This window comes from Melospiza georgiana, chromosome 3 (genome assembly GCF_028018845.1).
Source record: "Melospiza georgiana isolate bMelGeo1 chromosome 3, bMelGeo1.pri, whole genome shotgun sequence".
Classification (NCBI taxonomy): Eukaryota; Metazoa; Chordata; class Aves; order Passeriformes; family Passerellidae; genus Melospiza; species Melospiza georgiana.
Genome location: NC_080432.1, coordinates 108,649,114 through 108,667,435, shown reverse-complemented (window position 1 = coordinate 108,667,435; position 18,322 = coordinate 108,649,114). Strand labels below are relative to the sequence as shown.

General features: G+C 44.3%; 1 long non-coding RNA gene across 1 annotated transcript in view; it reads right to left on the bottom strand.

Annotated features, from left to right (window-relative positions):
* The window catches only part of LOC131081011 (uncharacterized), a 39,787-nt gene extending 25,005 nt beyond the window's left edge, over positions 1 to 14,782 (bottom strand). The window contains exons 1-2 of the long non-coding RNA XR_009114236.1: positions 14,537 to 14,782; positions 7,126 to 7,237 (exon numbers count right to left, since the gene is read on the bottom strand). This is a non-coding gene — a long non-coding RNA (uncharacterized LOC131081011). The remainder of the gene's footprint in view (positions 1 to 7,125; positions 7,238 to 14,536) is intronic.
* Between the last annotated feature and the right edge of the window lie 3,540 nt (positions 14,783 to 18,322).

Sequence of the window (18,322 nt, the reverse complement as noted above, 5' to 3'; positions counted from 1 at the left end):
ACACAAGCACATTGTTTAATGCCTATTTCACATATAATCAACAAAGAGAACTTCTCAAGAAACAGGTTGATTAAACACTCACTTTTCAAGCAAAGAGTTAAAGCCCATATCTGAACAACATACAGCTTTGAGTGCAGCTTGAGTAGGAACAGCAGCTCAGTACTGAAAGCTTCCCATTCACATCATCACCTGTATTTTCCTCAAAACAAGTGCATATGTAGGCAGATGGGTTGGGCTGTTTCCAACAGCTGCACTGTCATTTTAAATATTTCCATAAACAGCATGCAGATGTAAATAACGCTGGTTGACTTTCCTCTTTTACTTCCCTCCTTCCTGGTTGGCAGACACAACTTCAGCAGAGTCAAAAGCAAGACCCCTCAGACAAGACTTGTTCTTCTCTTTCAAACAGGGCTGGGGAGTGAAGAAGCTTTTTAAGAATACCTTGTTAATTCCATAGATGTGTGAAGAGGGCTTGACTTGACCCATCCAAATCTGAAAGCCAGAGCCTGAAAACAACACCCTGCCTCCTCAGTGAGACAGTGACCTCAACAAATACCAGGTAAGACAACATACACCAATATTTAAGGTAAGACAAAGCTAGCAGCCAGCTGCTATTTCAGACAGAAAATAAGAGCCACTGTTCTAACACTCTTGTATTGGGTTTGCATGGCCAGGTTCTGGTAGCAGTGGAGACTGAAAGAGTGGCTTCTGTGAGAAGCTGCCCGACACTTTCCCCATGTCTGGTAAAGCCAATGACAGCCAGACCGGCTGCTGGCCAAGACCAAGCTGGTCTGAGAAGGCAGTAATGCCCCATGATAACATATTTCAGAAGGAAAAGAAATTATAGTGAAAAAATAATTTGGCTCAAAGAAGAGAGGAGTGAGAATATGTGAGAGGAACATGATGCAAACACCAAGGTCAGTGGAGAAGGAGAGGGAGGAGGTGCTCCAGGCACTGGAGCAGAGATTCCCCTGCACTCTGTGGGGATGCAGAGATTCACCTGCGGCCCATGGAGGAGACTCACACCTGAGCAGGTGGAGGCCCAAAAAATGGTGTGACCCTGCTGGAAGTCTGTGCTGGAGTACGCTCCTGGTAAGGACCCACAGACCCATGGAGAGAGGAGTCCATGCTGGGGCAGGTTTCCTGGTAGAACTTGTGACCCTGTGGGGGATCCACACTGGATCAGGCTGTGCCTGAAGGCCTGCACCCTGCGGAAGAGTGACCCAGGCTGGGGCAGAACTTAAGTCCATGGGAAGGATTCACACTGGAGAGGTTCCTGGAGAACTGTCTCCCATGGGAGGGATCCCACGCTTGAGCAAGGGAAAGGCTCTCCCTGAGCACCATCAGGAACAACCTGTGATGAACTGATCATAGTCACCATTCTCCATCTCCCTTTGCCAATGTGGGGGAGGAGGTAGACTCTGGGAAGGATGGAGGAGTGGGGAAAAGGTGCCTTTAAGCTTTGTTTTACTTCTCATTACTCTGCTCTAATTTTGAATGGTAATAAATTCAATTAATATCCCCAAGTCAACTCTGTTTTGCCCGTGACAATATTTGGTGAGTGATCTCTTTCTATCCTTATTTCAACTCATGAGCCTTTTATTTTGTTTTCTTTCCCTGTCCAGTGGTGGCAGGCAGTGATAGAGTGGCTTTCATGGGCGCCTGGCATCCAGACAGGGTCAAACCACCATAAATTCCTCTGAAGTTTAGCCCTAGCATTTTTAAGAGGTAGTCGGCAGAAGAGCAGGTTACATGTCTGAAGCTGCTTTTTATGAAGAAAACTCATGTGCATGTAGTGTGATTAGAGAGGCTGAAGAAAACAGTCCAACATACTACTACATTTTCCAAGAGGAAACACACTGAACTTTGAGACGGTACGTAATTCAGGAAGAAGAGTAATAGAATGGGTATTGAAAGAATTTCCTGCCAAAGCACAAATATTATCAATATGTAAATCTTCACAGGAGTCACTTAATGCTTTTGATATTAAATACTCTGCCTATGCAAGTCTTTTCCTATTGCTCAATCCTCTTCAAAACTATTGTGAAGCTTTCCAGATGAAGTGATTATGTCAAGAATCCTCTGCCTAGATGGCATTTCTCAAGTGCATCCAAGTCTCATAAATTTCATTACAAGTTCACTTAGAAACTTCTCGTGGTTTTCAATAAAGCCAGTTTTAAGCTCAGAAAGACTCCTCTAAGCACTTGTTATTTGTTAAACCACAACTCTGTTCATTAGTGTTCTACTCTGTCAGCAGCAACACCCACCTCTATCATTCACAAATGTAACTTGACTGTTGCCTGTAATTCCCACGTTTCTTCTGCCATAAATTCCAAAAATTCAGCTACTTCTACAACCCATGTAAGCCATATCCTGAGCAAATAACTTGGCCCTGAATTAAATTTGCAATTATTTTAAGTCAAATGCTCTATTTGTTGAATTTTCTTTTTCTGAGTTCACTACAAGCTTTTCAGTGTCACTTAGATCTGCCCTCCTCCCCCCATCTTCCCATGCGACCTCTGCCCACATCATCTAAATTCCACTTTGATGCCACTGGTCTTGAATCAGACTGTAAATTCTTTTTGGGAGACCTCATACCTTACTATGAAGAAGAAATGTGCAAGATGATGTCCCAGCGCTAATCCTAAGAGGACCTTCAAGCAATCCTGAAATTAATTTGTATACTGGTCCGGTTCAATATAATTTGAACCTGACCAGTGTACAAATCTTCACTGAATGCTATTTGCCAAACAGATCAGTGAAGTTTCTCAAATATAAAATATGGGGATTTTGACATTGCAGATACTGTTTTACCTACCTATATGACAATAATGTTTTGTAAGAACTATGACCAGGACAGTAACTCCCTTACAAAAAAAAGTCACAAAGTCCAGGAAGTCTTATGGTATCTGTCTCTTATGTGAAATGTAAAGGGACAGAGTAATGTTTAGATTATCTCCTCTCATACTTTTATACAAACCTGCACACAAACATATTTGAGAAAAAAGGATACTGACAATAAGAAAAAAACAATTAACAACACAACTCGCTTTACCAAGACCATCGATATTTAATGCATGTACCAAGCAGATGCATATCTTCTACAGGTTCTCTCAAGAAGGAATTCACTAGGACTTTTATTATCAACTTTAATCAGTTATGTGCTACAACCTCACTGCTCCTTTTCTGGCATGATAGGAATCACCCTTAAGTAGTGTACCAATCACATAAATTGTTCTCGATCTCTTACGGTCGTTTTTTTAGCAACAGGGTTCGCCCACACATATAATTAATTGGCAGGACTGGAATCTTGAAATTGCCTCAATTGACTTCTAGAAAACTATGAAAAGTATGAATCAACTTTTAGCACTTCCTCCTTTTTTTTTTTTTCTTGCAAGGGAGGGTGAAGGGGAAGATCATGGAACCTCAGACAGCTGAGATGCTATGATAAATCAGAAGTAAACCCAGACACATGAAATTTCCCTGACCTCCCTATAATTTTTCAGAGTTGGGCTTCTTCCAGGAAAATTAAATTTATAATACTTCCCCTCCCCCCCCCCAATGTTTTGTTTACTGGTGAATTTCTAGTTTCCACAAGTCCTTTAAGTGATTATTTTCTACATGGCTTAGCATTTCAAATTCTAAATGAACCATCAGAGAGATGATAAAGATGTGAAATAATCTTGTGAAAACTTTCCAAAAGAGTGTAAAATCAAAGCCAAGCAATCTGTACAAACAAGCAACTCTGAAAACTTAGAACTGAGTCTGCAGTTAAAAATAAAACCTGATTCATTTTTTGATTCTTCCTAACAGAGACTGGATGATTTACAGATATTAAGACACAGACATCAGAAGAAAGATTAAGTAGTATGTAGAAAAGCCTGGCCGAATTCGTATGCCTGTGATAGATGAAATAAGAGTTTTAAACAGACAGCTATGTTTTAGGTGTCAAACATTTCTTGACGTCTGTGGCAGTTGGCAGCTGCAAACATCCGACTGAAAGCCCCATCTGCTGCTTCACAGCTTCCAGTCGAGGATGTTTACAGTCGCTCACTGTCAACAGCAATACACATTCCTTGGCTGTTTATTTTATATTATTAACATGCAGAAGCCTCCAAGCAGGTTAGTTAAGATCTACTACAACTTCTGTTGCTGTGTTGCTGCCCACAGATGTACACTGGACTATGTTTATAGTATTTACTAATGAAATCAAGTATAACTTCCAGAGGAACATTTGCAAACAGCCAGGCATATTTTCTATTCAAGCATTATACTTCTAATATTATGCTGCCTGTTTTATACTGCCTGTTTTATACCCAGTAAGAATTAAAGACGTACAAAAAGAGCAACTTGCTTCCACTGTTGTGTTTGTTTTTGTTCTCCAAGCGACTTGACCAATCCAGTCACATTCATATAAAAACCGCACTACTCTACAACAAAGTTCACTTATCAGCACAGAAACTAAAGATAGTAACTGGTACAAAAATAGACCCAAACCCTTTCTAAGGGTATTATTTCACTAAAGTGTCTGCGATGGCTTCCTTCTCCTTAGAAAAGTGGGTGCAAGGAAATTATACAATATTAGAAGTTAGCTTATACAATATTTGCTTCTAAATAAAACCATGGGGAAAAAAAAAAAAACCTCCAGCCCACAGGGGACAGTGGGGAAGAAGGAAGAAGTTGTACAGCAAGCTCTGCTAAGGCTTCAATAAAGTTAAAGATTCCTACAAATTGTCTGAGCTAACCAGTTGCTGCTACACTTCACATGGAGTTGGCAGAATGGCATTTCTCACCAAATGAAAAAGCCAAAAAGATTTGGCATAACAGCGTCTCAGTTGTACAGTTCTGCTGTTTGTTTTTTGTTCTATCTCCCACTTCCTTATTAAGTTAATGATGGGGAAAATTAAAGATTAATCACTCAACTATTTTTCTGAAGTCATATGAAACCACAGCAGGCAAGCAGAGCGATTATATCACTCTAATTAGAAGGTGTTTTTCCTTGAAACTTTTTTACCCCAAATGAAATTACCACACTGTAAACTGAGTAAGTTATGAAAAGATTGCAGTTGGAACGCAGAAGCCTGTGGCATATGTACTCAAACTGATAAGTGTGAAGGATCTCTATAAATCACTTTCAAAACTCAGGGTTATATTTTCTATACTAAGGTTAAGAAAATTACTCTTTCAGGCAGCAGGTGAAAACAAGCAGAATTTTGCTAGGGCCTTTCCCTTTATTCAATATAAACTTTGAGCTACTAAAGCTTCCTAGGCAATCACATATTCTCAATGGGTCAAGTCACTAAGGAAACAAAGCAAACTTTATCAGTGCTGCACAACTCTACATTCCAGGAATTCCTAGCACTTGGCATCTATATACCACATCAGAGCCACAGGATCACTCACCCTCTCCTTAGGAGAGCAATCATAACAAGCTATGAAATGCTCAGTAAGGTCCCCAACCTTACACAAAGTTGGCAATAGCAGGAGGTAATGGCCTTTCCTGTGTGAGATCTACTGAAGAACAGGAGAAAAAATATTTACTATAACAATATGTTGGAAAGAAAGGAAAAGAGTTCCTCTCTTAACCAGTCCCATCTTACTTATCAAAAGCCAGCTATGAAATACAATTAAATCACCTTGTAAAACAATATGCATAGATAGTAAGAAAAACCAAAACAAACCAAAATTTAAAAAAGACCCAAACAAAAAAACCCTCAAATGCAAAATACTGATTGCAGAATAGAATTATTTCAGCCTAATTACTTCTACTCATCACACTAAAATTATAATTTCATTTGTAAATACACTGGCCTAATATCCACACCTTAAAGGAGGAAAATGTAGGAAGGCTATAAAATGGAATTAATTAGATTAAGTAAATTATATCAGCAACAATATGCAATCTTACTCCATATATGGCTACCTTTCCATTTTAAAAACACAGATTACACCTGTATCAAAGTCAAAAGAAGGTCAACCTAAAATTGTGAGACACACAGTATGGACTGTTATCCAGGAGAAGGCAATGAGTTGTCTTTACCACTCTGATATTTAATTTGCAAAGTATTCTTACAGAGGTGTTTAGTAAGAAAGTGCTCAAGACTCAAACAGCAATCAACAGGACTTGATACATGCTGATCTTGATAAGGTGAAACATCTGAACAGGTAAAATACAGGCAAGACAAAAGGAACAACATTTGAATATTTCAGTATCTTCATGAATTTATAGCTCATGTCCCAGAAGGAGAAAGGGGCAAACTAGTAGCACTTAAGCACTGTTCTCTAAATAGAAAAGCTTTCCACTGCCTTTCCCTCATTCCCCTGAGATTTCTAAGTCAGATGAATGGATTATTGGTGACAAAGAAATAACTACAAAAACAAACAAACACACAAAACAACTAAACCATAACTTGCCAAGTGCTCCTAGAATTCAAAACCAGAGCCTTTACCTTTTCTGTTACCTTCCATATAGACAAGGTGATAGGGTAATAACTCAGGCAGATAAATTAGTTTTTGATCATATCAGATTAACAGTGGAATATCAACAGATGAAAATGCAAATTAAAAGCTACATAGAATCTGCAAAAGTTTCACTCATGGCAATTATTTCCTAAGTTGCTTTATAGTTTCCAGTTTCAAATTTGCTTGTCAAAAACTTTAAGATCATCATTAAATATGGGAAAATATTATTCCTCCTCTTCCTGTCACTGACAGCACAGGAAGATTAAGCACACATTACTTATATGAACTCAAGTTCACAGCTGTTAGGATACAACATGAGTATCTCCAACTGTTGCAGATGAATCCAATTCTCTCAACTGCATCTGAGCTCTAAAATGCCTGAAGCAGCAGGCTCCCCCTGCACTAAGAAGGCAGTTGCAGACAAGCAGTTGAAATTATGCACCAAATGAGACACAAACAGCCAAACATTCGGGAATGAGATGTCAAAGCTCTTGGTAAAATCATGAACATGTAGTGCCTAGTTTTCTTAAGCCTCTTCTCAAAATTCTCTCCTCAATGTCTAATCTTTAAAGACTTTAATCAGCTTCTAATCCACCCAAGTGAATGAATACTACAGTGTACCTCATTAGGAATATATCTGGCAAAAATAGCCCAAGAACTTACTTCTTGGATATCAGCTGATCCTACTTCAGTCCCCTTCATAAGAGGTACCCACACCTCCGGGAAGAATTACATTCTTCGTCCGCCAAAGTCTGCTCCTCAGATTTCCAGGAATCTGTATCACACACATGAACAGAAGTTATTGTAATTCCAGAAGTTCAGCAGTTCAGACTGCATAGCTCTTATTATTAGGACTGTCTGCAAGAAGTCAGATAGCTTCTAACAATCATTATTACAACTGTGTCCTTTTCTGGTACCATCATTTAAAACCTGGAATGTGTTTAAAGTGACACATTATTGCTGAATGCAGCTGTCTCTCAATTAATGCAGATAAAGGTTACCTGCTAAGGCAGCATAAGTATTCAGAAACAATACTGAAGAATTTAGATTTCCCACCAGAGGTAGGCATAATGACTTCTCATTTATTATATTAAGAAATGTACAGATTACACAACCAAAACCAACCACATAATCTCAGATTTAACATGATTTCAGAAAAGCACAACCCCTACAGCCTTTAAGATGGAGAAGAATGTATTCACTCAATCATTCTAGAGGAAGAAGGGCATAGAGAACTCCCTGAAGATGGATGAGCAAACAGATACACAAGACAGAACCACAATATTAGGCAAAATCCAAAGAAACAGAGATTGAGAAGAGCATAGAAAAAACAAAATAAGGAAAACCAAAGTATACAAACCTAAAGCAGAGGGAGAATACACACATGACAGTTCTGAAATCTAAGTTACGAGCACACAACAAAAGCAAAAGAAGTGCGGGACGTATTCACTGAAATGTATATATGCAAAACATATTTATCAATTTGCACTCCTGACACCTGTACTTGAACCCATTCTGGATGTGCCACATGAAACAAGGTGCCTTTGATAAACACACCTCCCCCAACCAGCTGCAACAACAAGAGAAGGCTAAAGAGGAGCATGAGCACTATTTATGCTCTGCTATAGCATCAGTGAACAGTACAGTGTTGTTTACTCTTCTCCATTTCAGTGTCATGAGGGAATCACTGTGAAGCCTGCAAACTTCAAGTACTGGCCACAAAGGAAGATGCACCATGTTTGACTGTTCTTTGGCATCAGCTGGCATTAGTGTGCTACACCCAGGTGGTTCAAAGCGTTTCTCCCTCCTTGCTGGCAGAGCCAAGTGCCGTGCCAGCTGCTGTTCCACGAGCACGCAGCATCCGGCCGGAAACTGCGCCCAGCTATGCATGGCTGGGTCACCTCCCAGGGCACAGCCACCAAGTTTGTGGCTTCCCATGTCAGATAAATACAAAGACCACGTACTGGGTTAGCAAAAGAATAAAGAGCATGTATTAGACCACAAAACAGTCTCCAATGGTAGTAACTTCTTATAGTTTTATGGGAGAAGCATTGTCCAAGGGAGCAGAACGTAACAGATCCCAAGCTTAGCAAAGAACGTTTACTTAGCTTCAACAGTGTGAACAAAATACCTGCAGCATTTACAACTCATTCAGCTGCACTGTTCATTTCAGAGGCAAAATACAGCTGGAGTGATAAGCCTCTGGCACAGGGGACACATTACAGTTAGAGCACATACCTGAGATCCCTGCACACAGGAGCAGACATATGTTGGGCTGACAAGAACTATGTTCAAACACAAAATTCTGCCCCAACACCCTCCAAGAACTTCTAGAACACTTTCATCCTGTATTTTGTGAACTGTCTCCTAACTCACATTTCTTATTTCCTCTATTTGGGACATGTAATTTGTGCTGAAGTCACACCCCTACTTTTCTCAAGAGCACAGCAGGGGCTTTAACTCCAGTCCAGCCCAGTGACTCACATCTCACAAGTTTACCCTCATATTTCCAATTTCAGGGTCAGTTTGTTAATGCAGGAATAATTTCTGCTTGCCTATAGGTAGGACACTGCACCCATCCCAGACACCCTGCAAACACAGGGAAGGCCAGTTTTTACTTCTCATCTCTTCCTTCCTCATTTAGAACTCAAACACAAAACTGGGACATAAAGACTCTCAAAATAATTAGCACAATCATAATGTTAAAATGTTTGTCCTTCATCTCCCTAGATCTCCCAGATCAAAACAAATACAGACTCTGTCCACAACACTATTTCAATTTAATGTGCTCCACAGTGAACTGTCCAAGCCCCAGATGTTGCAGAAGAGTCCGCAAGTCTTCAGCTTACACATCCTTACCCACAAGGTTGTGCAATGCATTGATTACTGCTGTCCCAAAGGTACTTGAACATTACCAGAAATTAGTTCTAGATGAAAGAGAGCTACTGGATACTACATGAAGCAAAACATCCACTAAAAGTGTGCAGAAAGCAACTTTATTAAGAACACCATGAAAAATATAACAGCAACATTTAAAGAACAAAACTAGAGTTCGTGTGCAGCAAATGCACTAAACTTTGCACACATACCAACTGGGGCAATACACCTACTCAAGTTCCATTCTTCATTTACTTCCAACAGCCTCCCCTTTTCTTGGGTGTGACCAGGCTTATGAAACGAGGGAACAGAATGAGGCTGAACATCTGTAGTTAAACACTTGCTTGTTCCCACAGTTTGAAATTAAACATTCTAACCTATCAGATAAAATGCTGACATCATACTGACAGGACCATGAACCTGAATCTTATTAATGTTATCCTTTCTCCTCATCACCGTGAAAAGGTCTTTCCTCACAACTTTTCAGAAGCAGAAGTTACAAGAGACTAATAAGCACATGACAAAAAAAAAAAAATGCCCACTAAGTTAAAAGAGAGGCACAATTCAGTCCTACAAAGCGAGGAGAAAGCATTAGACTGACCAGTGAAGCAAGAGGAGAGAGGGCTTACCAGCATAAATGCCCTAGCTAAGACACTGGGGAAGCTCCAAAGTGCTCAAAAAACTACTACACAGCAATCAAGGCTGACGTGCCAAAGAATGCACACACTACAAAGTTCTGCAAGAGGAGAAGGCAGTGACCCTTTCTGGAACAGCTGAAATAGAGCTGCATGTGAGAAATGACTGGTGGGAGGAGGGCACAAAGTGAGAAGAAACCCCTACTGATTAACTTCAGGCATTGGGAACTCAGAATTATCCTTCTTCCTCACCTTCACCCCAAAGTTTCCAGTGTAAGTCACAAAGAGTTACTCTCAGTGCTGCCCCCACACAGCTTTCCATAGATGCAAACAGCTTGTATGGCTGCATTTTACTCCAGACAGCAGACATAACTGCCCAGAGACTACAGGAAAGGAACAGAAAAAGAAACAGGACATATATGAAACCTTTTTCTATTAGAAAAATCCCCACTTTTCTGATGGTCAATAGTGAGGAAAATCCCTGGTAGATAAATATAGATTTAGTAGTCAGCTAAAAATTAGAGCTATGAGTACATCTCTTGACAGCTCTAAGAACAGCTCTCAGTTGCTTAGACTCAGAGAAAGTTTATAATCAACTTGCTGCAAAAGCTTTAATTTAGAACATGTGTCACTAAGGAAAAACACTGAAGCAAGACCTGACTTTATTTTTCAAATGTCTTAACAACTAATCCCCTGGGGATTATGTCAGGCATGTCACATTAGGATGGCTTGGGCTCACCTTGACCAGTGAGTATGTTATAATGCAACTGAACCTGTCTATGTATGCACTCTAAAACATGCTTCTAAAATTGCAAATGGTTACAGAGGAAAAGCATCTGTGGATCTAACACTGATCAAGAACATATTATCATGTGTTTTATTCAACATGAAGTGTCATAGACAGAAGCAGTCTTACAGAATAATATAAAACTAATTTTCTACATACCTCAATATAAAAGAGAAGGGGAAACTTTCCTGCACAAAAATCAATTTGCTGTGGTAGGCTGCTATTGTAAAAGATATATTTACACAGTACAAGTTTTTGGTGCAAAGGATTACATATGCAAATGGTTGAGTTAATAAACTGGAGTTGAGAATGAGCTTTTCCTGTTCCTGTTAATTTATGGCCCAGTGCTACATTCCTCTCACGCAATGCCATAATCTTCAGAGAATGACTTCACATTATCCTCCTCAGAGTAATCTAGGAATGCAGATAGAAAGAACATCAACCACCACCTTCATAACTCTCTCCCTCTTAACTCTCAAGGGTTTAGGTGCCTGATAAAGTTTTAGATATTATTAAAACTTGAAACATCCGTTCTTGGCTGCCACTACCCTCCGAGCACACAGCTTCCTGCCAGTGGGTACTTGTACCAACACTGAGGCCTCCACAGCGCTGACTGAACTAATACTGCGCGTCCAAACCACCACGTGGCTCTCAAATCCCCGGCTCACCCTGCTGCTCCTCAACTGCTGAAGGGTAGAATGTGAAACTTCCAGATCTGTCCTTTATCCCAACAATAAAATAGGGAGTTTGGGAAGAACTAGTTGCACCAGAAACCTTTCTGTACAATACAAACACTAGGACAAGAGTCCAGGTTTAAATCCCCCTTTGGGCCTGTCTCAGCCACAACTCAAAAGCTGGCTTTCACTCCCCAACCTGAATGCCTGTGCCCATGCTGTGACCACTGCTCTCAACAGGAGAAGCTCAGTCCAGGAGCTTCTGCCACCCAGGAGAGCCACCACACTCAAATCACTCCCACAAATCAGTAAGATGACCCCTTTAGAAAAGGGGACCCTGCTCCAGCATCTCATTCCAGGGCAGTGTTTGCAACTGCCAACAACAAATGGATTGACACCTTCACCTAGCTAGACCCTTAAGACTTAAGCCTCTATAAAAGCTAAGCTGAAGAGCAGATCTCTCTCTACATGTCCTGCTGGTCCCTGAGGCTCTGATGGATGTCCTCTAAGGTGACAGAGGACACCTTGCATGGCCTTTTCCTGCAAGTCCCACAGACACAGTGGGTGCCAGCTCTGGGCTATGGGCATCAGGGCAGCTGCAGATCAGGCATCTGCACACTTCAGCCTTTAAGCTACCCTGGATATTTTTCTCCTCCTTTTGTGAACTGTACAGAAAGTACAGACATTCCCTTGGCACATTTATCTTCACTCAGCTTTCCAAAGAACCAGTAAAATGAATCACGTGTGGTACTTGTATGTATTCTACTAAAATAAACAAAACCCAACCACAGGATCACTTTTTAGTATTCAAAGCACTTGTGTGCTAGTGGACACAGCCCTGACAAAAATACTTGCTCAGATGACAACCTCTCCCTCTGTGGGCTTTAACAGCTCCTACCAACCCAAGGTCAGGGCAGCTATGTGGCTCCAAATGCACCTTGAACATCACATCTGTGTTCACAGTTCAGGGAAGGGGATTCTAGTACAAAAGCAGCATTGACAAAATAGCTTAGGAAACTACAACAGCAATGCCAGGTCTCTAACTTTGTAAGTAGATTTATGACTTAGAGCTATTAATTAGTTTTCAATAGTAACAGCAAAGAGCTAATGATGTATTAGGAATCACTGACACTGCATTTAACATTTCGTATTTCCCTCATTTCTCACAAGGCAATGGACAGACTTACAAATTCATTATATGACACAAGAGGTCTCAACACACAAAAACTATTAGCCTCATTGGGAAATCTATCCAGAAAGTGAACCCAGTAAAAATTAATATTTACCCACATCTTTTGACAGTGACCTCATAAGTAATGCTTCTATGCCCTGTATCTGTATGAGTCTGAGATACAACAAAGCTATGGACAACAGCCATAAAAAGGTAGCATGCATATTAACATGGGTATATTAGGTTTGACTTCCAGACCCAAGTTTTTGAGGGGGAGAGGGGAGTTACCTTCTGCAATCAACCTTTTTAAACTCAGCCTTCTCCATTCAAACAGCTGGCTTATAGAAGAGCTTAAAACACAAAAAGCAAAGTGACCTACTGTGTTTTGACTCAAAGCAGATACAGAAGTAACCTCCAAGGTTACCTTGCCCTATGTGCGGCCTCAGGAAGGAAAAAACCACAGTTTCAGCAAAGGAATTTCTTGCCTGGCTGGAGGCCACACCCGCCACAACAACTGATGGCAGGAAAGCATTTGGATTCACAACTTTACCCGCAGCACCCAGCCGGAGGCAAAGCAAAACTTTCTCATTTTCAGAGAAGAAAAGAAACTCTTGCTCAATAAGTAGCAATTATGCTGCAGAATTTATATGCTGAGCACGGCTGAATGTACGAGCACCAGATCAGTCAACCATAGCTTTAGTGCTTTGAGTATGATTAACAGAATGAACTTTCAAAGGTCAATTAAATGTCAACACATTTTAAAGAGATATTCTTCTTAGGCTGGGGCAATGTGTAACAGTACCTTCCAGAGCTTCTGTGCACTTTCACCTTAAAATTTTACCCATCCTATACTTACATGTGCAGATATAAAGATGATAACTAATTAACCTTTGATAGAAAATAATGGCTATTTACACTCCTGGCATTTCTATCACTAAGCTGTCTTCATTACTTGTGTCTAAGCAAGTACACTGAGACACTTGCCCCAAATCTTCACTTCAATTGTTCAGGGTGTGAGCAAAGTCAGAAAGAGCAAGAACAGTTTGAAAGTCTAATAACTTACTAAATGAAAATGAGAAGAGGCTTTTGATATGCAATTGAGCTGCCTCGATGTGAATCTGGGGGAGGATGGGGGGGACGGGACCGTAACTGAATTAATTATGAACGCATTAATCATGACTTTAGGCAGCCCAGTGATTTATCTCTTTATCTCTACACATTTCTGAAAATTCAAACTTCAGCTGACTAGCTCAAGACATCTTAAAACAAACGCCGAAAAGCTGAACGCTTAGTACGATTCTTTTAAGTTACCCTTCAAACCGGATGCTCAAATCATTAGTTAGTTTAAAAGTTTTTTAAAAAAGAAAAAAACAACAAAGTCTCCATCTAAGTACAAACTAAAAGAATCAAAATCCCGACCAAGGCCTCTCAACAGTACCATAATCATTCTGACATGAGCAATATTTATTCAAGACCAGAGCTAAAGAATAATTTGAGAGTTGAGAAAAACCAGCAGAGAGCCGCACTCTGTGCAGACGCCAGGAGAAAATGGGCTGGAGAGTTTTCTTTTCACCAGGGTAGCGGTCCCGGCACCTCTCCACAGGTAGGGCTGTAACTCCACGCAATTTCGGATGAGTTTGTTCGGAGGCTCCCGCTGCGGCCCCGACAGTCCCGCCAGGTTTTGGGCCAGGTGCCGCGGGGTAGCGCACGGCGACGGCTCTCCCCCGACAGGGAGACAACCAGGGCGGACAACCCTCCAAGTTCCTAAAAAGTTTCCAGAGGCGGGGGCTGCCTGAGCCCCGCGGGGCCCGCCGGGCACGGCCGCCCGTCCCGCCGCACCTGCGGCCCCGGCCGGAGCGCCGGCAGCTGCGGGCGGAGCGGGAGCGCGGCCCGGCCCGCAGGTGTCCCGGGACCCCCGCCCGCTCCTTACCTGGACGGATCCCGCCCAACTTTCCCACTCTGGGCGAAACTTGCGGCAGACAGCGGACCCGCTCCCGACGGCCACCTCCAATCCAATCCAATCCAGTTCAGCCCGTCCCATCCCGTTCCGCCCCAGCCCCCCGCCAGCCCGGCCACAAGGGCGGGGAAACGGGGCGGAGAGAAGCGAACCCGCCCCGCGGCGGGCATTGTACGCCCCCGGAGTGCCCTTCCCAGCGGCTAAGGCGGCGTAAGCTCCTCCTCCCCTCGCCATGTTCTTTGTTTCTCCGGCTTTTCCCGGCCGTTCGCGGCGACGCCGCGGCCGCCCCGGCGGGGCCGGCGGAGCGGAGCGGGGCCGCCCCGGCCGCAGGTGACCGAGCGGCCGCCCCCGCCCCAGCGCCGCCCCCCCCGCCGGAGGGGATCCCGGCCCGCTCCGCCAATCGGCTCGGGGCAGGGCGCGCCTCGGCCAATGGGGCGCCGGGGAGCGCGGAGAGTCCCGCGCGGAGCCAATGGGGCGGCGCAGCGGTCGGGCCCGCCTCCCCCGCGCGGCGCGGGGCGGCCGGCGGGGGCAGCGCGCGGGGCTCGGACTGGGCTGCGCGGCCGTGAGGGCCCCGGCGGCACCGCACGGCTCGGCATGGCTCGGCACGGCACGGCACGGCTGGGAACGGCACGGCACGGCACGGCTCGGCTGGGCACGGCACGGCACGGCACGGCTCGGCACGGCACGGCACGGCTCGGCTGGGAACGGCACGGCACCGCACGGCTCGGCACGGCACGGCACGGCACGGCTCGGCACGGCACGGCACGGCTCGGCTGGGCACGGCACGGCACGGCACGGCTCGGCTCGGCTGGGCACGGCACGGCACGGCTCGGCTGGGCACGGCACGGCACGGCACGGCTCGGCACGGCACGGCACGGCTCGGCTGGGCACGGCACGGCACGGCTCGGCTGGGCACGGCACGGCACGGCACGGCACGGCACGGCTGGGCACGGCACGGCACGGCTGGGCACCGCACAGCAAGGCACGGCTGGGCACCGCACGGCTCGGCTCGGCACGGCACGGCTCGGCTGGGCACCGCACGGCAAGGCACGGCTGGGCACCGCACGGCACGGCACGGCTCGGCTCGGCTGGGCACCGCACGGCACGGCACGGCACGGCTGGGCACCGCACGGCACGGCACGGCTTGTCCTGTCCTGTCCTGTCCTGTCCTGTCCTGTCCTGTCCTGTCCTGCCTCGCCTGCCTGCCCGCAGGCTGGTTCGGAGCGGCGGCAGGGGTGGAGGGGAAAAAGGACTTGGGAAGAAGCTGTAACCTCTCAGTTGGGGGTCCGGAGAGAGGAGATGGTGGAGACCAAAAGCCTCCCTTGAGTCGTTCTTACGTCAGCTTTGGACTGTAGGGAACACCAAGTCCTTTATATACCCAAGAAGGGAGCAGAAGAAATAGTATTGGTAACTCAGAGGTGAAAACCGCCACCTTGGGCTCTCAGTGTCTCACCAAGGCTGTCACGGAATTACCGCGGTTTGAGATCACCCAGTCAGGCCCTCCCCATCTGGTATTGCCGCTGTAACCCTCAACCACAGCACCCTAACCCTCAACCACAGCACCCTAACCCTCAACCACAGCACCCTAACCCTGAACCACACACCCTAACCCTCAACCACACACCCTAACCCTAAACCACACACCCTAACCCTAAACCACACACCCTAACCCTAAACCACAGCACCCTAACCCTCAACCACACACCCTAACCCTAAACCACAGCACCCAGCGACACAACCAGGTGCTTCTTGAGCACCTCAAGGGATGGAGACTCCATTCCCTGAGCAGCTATTCCAGTGCCTGACCACCCTAAGAGTGAAAAATCTTTTTCTATTATCTAATCTGAATCTCCCCTGTCTCACGGCCACTTCCTCCATTCTTCTCACTATGTTAGGCTCATTTGGTGACCCACAAGTATGCACCTCTCGGTCCTAACCTCTAAGTCACAATTATGCACCTCAAAACTGGATATGTGTATTGTTTATTCTAAAAATACATATTCTTGATGCTTGAGCTTCTGTCATTATTCCAGTCCTTACGTTCAGGGAAACCCTTTTTCAGGCCATCCTGATCTTTGTCCTGGCTGTTCTTCCCAGCCACACCATCAAGAAATGTCACTGGTATAGTCCATAATTTAGGGCATGGATGGGCTTGTTATGCTTTAGATAGGTGTGATGCCAGCTCCTTCTGGAGCTTATTTCTGTGAGGGAGCATTTCCTCTGTGGCATCTCTATTTAACCAACTTCTTACCCATGCTGCAGCATGTCACCAACCTCTGTAACAGCTTTCTATGAATTCATGTACCAATTGCTGACCGAGGTCTGGCCATGCTGAATCTCCTGCCTTCTCCTTATTCAGGAACCTTCCTCTGCTCACAGAGGGTTCTGGCTTTGCTTCACAAAACATACCTTTGGTAAAGTCCTGTTGCATTTTATCCCACTTTCCACTTGCACCTATTTCATTGTATTCTCCTTACATATTTGCTCTCAATCCTTGGTGACTACTGGCAGCAGACCAGGAGTCTGCAGTTGTTGGTGCTGATCATGAGTGCTGGCAGTAAAAGCTCACTGCTGGGTACCCCATGTGGGCTTCTCCCTCTTGCCCTTTGATTGCCATGTAGGAGTCCCACGCCAGAGCTATGGCAGTAAGAGAGGCTAATTCCTGCTTGTATGCCAGACACCGTGTCTTGTGGCCATTGAAGACTCATCAATATCATGATTAACAAAAATAGATTTGTGTAACTTGGATTTTTCTCCTGTACGTGGCATGTAGGTCCTGCTTTCTCAGCCTTTAGTCTTGAGAGATGAACATCAGTGTGCAAGCTCCCCTTCTGTGCATCTCAAAACAGAGCCCAGGCTTAGATTTTGTTTTTGGGGGGTTTTTTGCTGCATTTCTGTTTCTCAATTAAGATCTGACCTATTGGTCTGATTTGGTACTTTTCTGGTGTCTGTAGATTTTAGCACAGAGGTTCAGGTGTTATTATTGTTTACAAGGCTTGCATTCCCATCAGAGCCAGGGGCAGAGCCTTGCCATGCCATTCTGTTACATATATCTCTCATATATACATATATCTCATGCCCCCAACAACCCACAACTCAAGCTGGACAAGGTATAAGGGATGCTGAAGGACCAATGACATCTAGTATTTTTACTGGAATAGTTACCTCAGGATTAAACCAAATCTCAGCAGCGGAACAGGGCAAAAACTTTGGAATCACTCATATCCACAGCACACAAATCCTTCCTGCAAAAGCCCATCTTCACAAAATGTGGGTGAAGTAAGACACTGGTCACAGCAGACACACAGTGATTTGCATTGCCTTTATGATCTACCTCTGGCTGACCCAGGGCAATCAGCCATGTTCTTCATAAACAGTTTCAAGTGTGAGAAAAGTTTTCCTAAGCCACTTTTACAGGGCAAGAGGGTTATGTAAGTGTCATATCTCACTACTGCCATGGACTAAGGGCGCTGCTGCTTGGCTGACATCTGGTGACCCCATCAGAGGTGAACTCTCACCAGCCTTTAACACCCAGATGGATCAATTAGAAGGCTGGGTTAGCTAGTCTTGCTGGGCTAACAGCCCTGAACATCACTGGTTTACACTTAAAGTAGATTGGTAAACAAAATTCAGCTGTATATTTAAGATGTGCAGGCCCATATTTGTTACCTTTTTTCACTCACAGCTTATTGTAATATCTGCGAGTGAAAGCTATTAGACCACCAAATGAAATGTTCTTTGAGATAGAAAAAAATTGTG